Below are 6,051 nucleotides of genomic sequence, written 5' to 3' on the forward strand. Positions count from 1 at the left end.
GGGTTGGAGTAGATCAGGGCAAAGGTCTCAGTTTTTTTCCTCCACTTTGAATCTTCTCAGCTTCACTTGTCTCTTTTTTTTTTTTTTTTTTTTTTAATTTATTTATTTTGGCTGCGTTGGGTCTTCGTTGCTGCGTGCGGGCTTTCTCTAGTTGTGGCGAGTGGGGGCTACTCTTCGTTGCGGTGCGCGGGCTTCTCATTGCGGTGGCTTCTCTTGTTGCAGAGCACGGGCTCTAGGCACGCGGGCTTCGGTAGTTGTGGCTCGCGGGCTCTAGAGCGCAGGCTCAGTAGTTGTGGCGCATGGGCTTAGTTGCTCCGTGGCATGTGGGATCTTCCCGGACCAGGGCTCGAACCCACGTCTCCTGCATTGGCAGGCGGATTCTTAACCACTGCGCCACCAGGGAAGTCCTCACTTGTCTCTTGTTGTAGCTCTGCGTGGTGCTGACGACTTCACATAGGTGTGACCTGACAGTATACTGCTCCCGCTCTGTACCTCACTTCTCTGGCTTCCTGCTCTGGTGTCACCCTGTTGGAACCACCAGGAGGCTTCTCAGCACCCATGCCCACATGCAGCCTAGAAATACAGGGGAGTTAACATCCCAGGGCTGAACCTTTGAGCGCTGGGAGGTAGGAGCCAGAGGATAATATCTCCCCTTTGCCTGCCTCTGAAGGATGGTCCCAAGACTTCTTGGGGGTGTGGTCCTGCAGATTAAGAGATCAGCTGCATTTGGAGATGGCCAGCATATCCACACACTGGCTCTTCCTCCTTCCCTGCTTCTCTCCCAATTCTTCCTTCCTGCTCCCTGGGATTGTTTTCCCTATTAAAAGAATAGCCCAGCAGCTTTTTGCCCTGGGTTTCATTTTCTGGGGAACCTAGCCGAACACGGAAGCTTCTTTAAAAATGTGATATCTGAGCTGAGACCTGTCAGATGAGTAAGATGCAAAAACAGGTGCTTCTAGTTCGTAGCTCTCCCCTCTCCTCTCCTCTCCGACACCCATGCCGCGTGGACCTTCCCTGCGGGGTAGGGCCCTGCTCATTGAGGACTTGGCATCGCTCGGAGGCACAGGGGTCCAGGACGACACCCAGGTGAAGGAGCTGAGGCGGCTCCTCGGGCCCCGAGGCCTGGTCGTGCTCAGCTTCACGTGCAACCGGTTTGGGTATCAGGAAAACGCCCAAAACGAGATCCTGAATTGCCTCAAGTACGTCAGACCAGGCAACAGGTTCGAGCCCAACTTCATGCTCTTCGAGAAGTGGAGAAGCGCGAGGTGAATGGCTCGCAGGCGTACCCGCTCTTCGCCTTCCTTCGCGAGGCTCTGCCCACGCCCAGTGTCGCCGCCACTGCCCTCAGGACCGACCCCAAGTTCATCACCTGGTCTCTGGTGTGTGGCAAAGAAGTGGCCTGGGCCGTGTGCCTGGGCGCAGGTATAGCCGCTGCATTCTGACCATCCACATGGAGCCTGACATCGAAGCCCTGCTGTCCCAGGGCCCAGCTGTGCCCAGGGCACCCCTCCTACCCCTGCTCCTTGGCAGTCACAGCGCTGCCCTCTGGGGATTTCATCTATGAAGGTGTTACCTCTAAACGTGCATGGAGGAACCCCTGATGTCCAGGAAAATCCCCCGAGATGGGTGCTGGTCCTGTTCATCCCAGGCTCCCCTTTCCCAGACCACAGTTCTGCACTAATAAAGCGATGAGTATCAGCAGAAAAAAAAAAAAAAAAAAAGAGTTAGGCAAAGACAAACAAACAAACACAAAAGAAACAACCCCCCCTCCCCCCACCCCACCGCAAAAGCTGGAGGGAGTTGGGGGTTGTTGGTTTCTAGGCAGACAAAACATACATCCTAAGACAGAGGAGAGGTCAGAGCATTGGGAACTGACATGCCACTGTGCCATTTTCTGGGGTGAGGGAGGGGTGAATGGGGCAAAGGAGAGATGATGTGGTGGTGAGAGCTCAGTTCGCGCAGCGGCTTGTAGGATTTGGGTTTTGTTCTAATGCAACGGGAGCCATTGGAAGGTTGAAGCAGGAGCATAGTGTAATCACATTGTGGTTTATTTTAAAAGACCCCTTAAGCTGCTAAGTGAAAAATAAACCATTTTTTCATGTTGGAGAAGAGGCAAAACTTGTGAGGTGGAGACACCAGCCAGGAGTTTCTACAGTAGTCCAGATGAGAAATGATCATTGCTTGGACCAGGCTAGGAGCAGTGGAAGTGGAAAAAAGTGGATTAATCTGAAACATATTTTTGAAGTACAATCCTTATGACTTGGGTTGGATGGGGGAGGGAGAATGGGGGAGGGAGAATGGGGAGAGAAAGGAAAGTATGGCTCTCTGGTTTCTGATTGGAATGGTGGGCAAGAACGAATGAGTGCAGATTAGAGAAGGTTAGTTTTGGATATGTTAGTTTTGAGGTCTCTTTACATTATCCAAGTGGAGATGTCAAGTAGACAGTTGGGCATATGAGACAAAGTGCTCAAAAGAGAAATCCAAAATAAAGTTACACATTTGGGAGCAGGACAGGTTCCTTAATCTGCAGAACCCAGTGCAAAGTGAAAATGCAGGTCCCTTTGTCCAAAAATTATTAAGAATTTCAAGATGGTGACAGCAGAGCATAAAACCAAGCTCAGGGAACTGTAACATGGGGTTCTGTGTGATCGTACAGGTTAAAATCGATGAAGCCTATAGGGGGTATTGAAAGCCAAGGAAATGGATAAGATTACTTAGAGAGAGACTTAAAAGGAAGAGGAAGGAAAACCCAGGACTTGACCTTGAAATTCTGTGTCTATGCTGAACTCCAGATGCATGTTCCAATTGCTTATTCAACATCTCCACTTAGATATCTAATAGATGATATCTCAAACCAAATGTTCAAAACCCAACCCTGATTTTCACCCTCAAATTTCCTCATAACAGTCCTTTCCAACTCTATAAATGACCACTCCATTTTTCTTGACACTCAGGCCCTGAACTTTGAATCATCTGGTCACTCCTCTTTTTCTCACCTCCCATACCCAATCTGTCGACAGACCCTCCCATCAGGAGATATTCACAATTTTCCACTTTTTATTATGTCCACAACTGCCTCTCTGGTCTGAGCCGCCTTCCTCTCTCACCTAGATTGTTGCAGTAACCTCCCACTTCCACTCTTCCCTCCTACAATCTGTTCTCAGCACAGCAGCCAGGGTGGTCCTGTTACAGCATTGGTCACATTATGCCACTCCTCTGCCCCACTCTATTCGCTTCCCATCTCACTCGACAAAACTGTCTGCCAGGCTCTTTATGACCTGTATCTCCACCTCACTGCCTCTCAGAGTATATACCCTGCCCCATCTCTTTCTGCTCCAGTCGCCATGGCCTCATTGCTATTCTTCAAACACATTAGACTCTCTTCTGCCTCAGGGCCTTGTGATCTGTTTAGAAAACTCTTCCATATAATAGCATTGCTTTCTCTTCCACTACCTTCAGTTCACTGCTCAGATGTAACCTTATCAGACCAGCCCTAAAGAACAGCAGCCCTCCACCTCACCTTGGCTCTTCCAATCTCCCTTAACCTGCTTTATTTTTTTCTGTAGCTCTTATGACCATCTAACGCAGTGGTCCCCAACCTTTCTGGCACCAGGAACCGGTTTCGTGGAAGACAATTCTTCTAGGGACGAGGGGTGGGGAGGGTGGGGAATGGTTTTGGGATGATTCAAGTGCATTACATTTATTGTGCACTTTATTTCTATTATTATTACATTGTAATATATAATGAAATAATTATACAGCTCACCATAATGCAGAATCAGTGGGAGCCCTGAGCTTGTTTTCACTTGCCACTCACTGATAAGGTTTTGATATGAGTCTGCAAGCAGTTGATTTATTTTGGTCTCTGTGCAGTCAGACCTCTCTGCTAATGATAATCTGTATTTGCAGCCACTCCCCGGTGCTAGCATCACCGCCTCAGCTCCACCTCAGGTCATCAGGCATTAGATTCTCATAAGGAGCGCGCAACCTAGATCCCTCGCGTGTGCAGTTCACAGTAGGGTTCGCGCTCCTATGAGAATCTAATGCCGCTGCTGATCTGACAGGAGGCGGAGCTCAGGCTGTAATGCGAGTGATGGGGAGCGGCTGTAAATACAGATGAAACTTCGCTCGCTCACTCCCCGCTCACCTCCTGCTGTGTGGCCCGGTTCCTAACAGGCCATGGACCAGTACTGGTCCATGGCCCAGGGGTTGGGGACCCCTGATCTAACGTACTACATATTTACTTGTTTATTTGTTCATTGGATCATCTTCTATCCAGTAAGAATAGATGCTCCATAAAGAGAAACTTTGTGTCTTTTGTCACTGTTGATTCCCAACACAGAGTAGACACTCAAATATTTGCTGAAGGAAGGAAGCAAGAAAAGAAGGCCTCCAACATTTCTCATTTAGGTAGAGAAGGAATTGACTAGGAGACTGAGAAGTGGCCATGGAGGTAGGAAAAGAGAAACTAGGAGCAGGAAGTATACTAGAAGCTTAGAGAGAAAGCACTTTAAAAAATTGTGGTAAAAATACATAACATAAAATTGACCATTTTAACCATTCTTAAGTGTACAGTTCTGTTAAGTACCTTAACAGAATTAAGTACATTCTTATTGTTCTGCAATCATTACCACCACCCATCTTCAGAACTTTTTCCATCAGAGCTGAAACCCTGTACACATTAAACAGTAACTAACTCCTTATTCCCTCCTCTCCCCGCAGCTCCTGGCAACCACCATTCTACTTTCTTTCTCTATGACCTTGACTACCCTAGGTACCTCATATAAGTACAACTATACAGCATTTTTCCTTTTGTGACTGGCTTATTTCACTTAGCATAATGTCCTCAAGGTTCATCCACGTTATAGCATTTTCCAGAATTTCCTTCCTTTTTAAAACTGAAGAATATTCTATTGTATGTATATACCACATTTTGTTTATCCATTCACCTGTCAACGGACAGGGTCCGTTTGGGTCACTTCTACCTTTTGATTATCGTGAATGCTGCTACTATGAACATGGGTGTACAAATCTCTCTTTGAGACCCTGCTTTGAAATTTTGGGGGTATATACCCAGCAGTGGAATTGCTGGATTATATGGTAATTCTATGATTAATTGCTTGAGGAGCCACCATGTTGTTTTCCACAGAAGTTGCACCAATGCACAAGGGTTCCAGTTTTTCCATACCCTCACCAACACATTATTTTCTGTTCAAAAGAAATTTTTTTTAAACATAATAGCCATCCTAATGGGTGTGAAGTGGTATCGCATTGTGATTAGGGGAAAGCATCTGAAGACTAAGGGAGTGGTCAACTATGTCAAGAGGTGCTCCAAGATCTAGTAAATCAAGACTGAGAGTGTCTATTGGATTTGGCAATGTGGAGGTCGCAGCAACCCCAGCAGAATGATTTAGGGTCACCAGATGGGAGCAGGCAGAAGAGTGAATGGGTGGTGAAGGAGAAAGATGACTTGAAAAGCTTGGCTATGCTCAAGAGTGGAGAAATATTATTTATTGAATGCTCACTATGCTCTGACATCATATAAGATGCCAAAGTTGGAACAGAAGAGCCAACAGATGTGGTTTCTATCCTCAAAACCACTGGCTGACAGTCCAGCAGAGAAGAGAGACAGTCAACAAATTTATTCAACTTCAATTTGATAAGTGCTAAAAACATAAGTGGAGGGTGCTGTGTGCATATTACAGTAAATATGGCACCTGAGGAAGGGAAGGGAGGAGGCACTTCTGAGGAAGTGATGCTGAAATGGATTACAATTTGCTATCCCCTGTGGGTCCATCTTCAGGGAGAGAATGCCCTGGTCCTGCTGACATGGGCATTTGGGTCCCCATGGAATCCCTTATCATTGTGTGTCACTTCCATCACCTGGCTTCTAGAACCAGCATATGCAAATGGAAGTCATTTATGTGGGCTCAAATTATACTGGCCACATGCTCAAGTAGGAACTTAGCCTCCCCCACTAAAGTAGTCCCAAATAGCGCCAGAGAGGTACTTCACCCACACTCTCAAACTAGCCTGTCAGTCTGCCTCTTC

At 47.1% G+C, this 6,051-nt stretch overlaps 1 pseudogene; it reads left to right on the forward strand.

The window, feature by feature from the left end:
* The first annotated feature begins 996 nt into the window (after positions 1 to 996).
* Positions 997 to 1,564, forward strand: LOC137772260 (glutathione peroxidase 1 pseudogene; annotated as a pseudogene).
* Positions 1,565 to 6,051: the final 4,487 nt, after the last annotated feature.

Source organism: Eschrichtius robustus, chromosome 11 (genome assembly GCF_028021215.1).
Source record: "Eschrichtius robustus isolate mEscRob2 chromosome 11, mEscRob2.pri, whole genome shotgun sequence".
In the NCBI taxonomy this organism is placed as follows: domain Eukaryota; kingdom Metazoa; phylum Chordata; class Mammalia; order Artiodactyla; family Eschrichtiidae; genus Eschrichtius; species Eschrichtius robustus.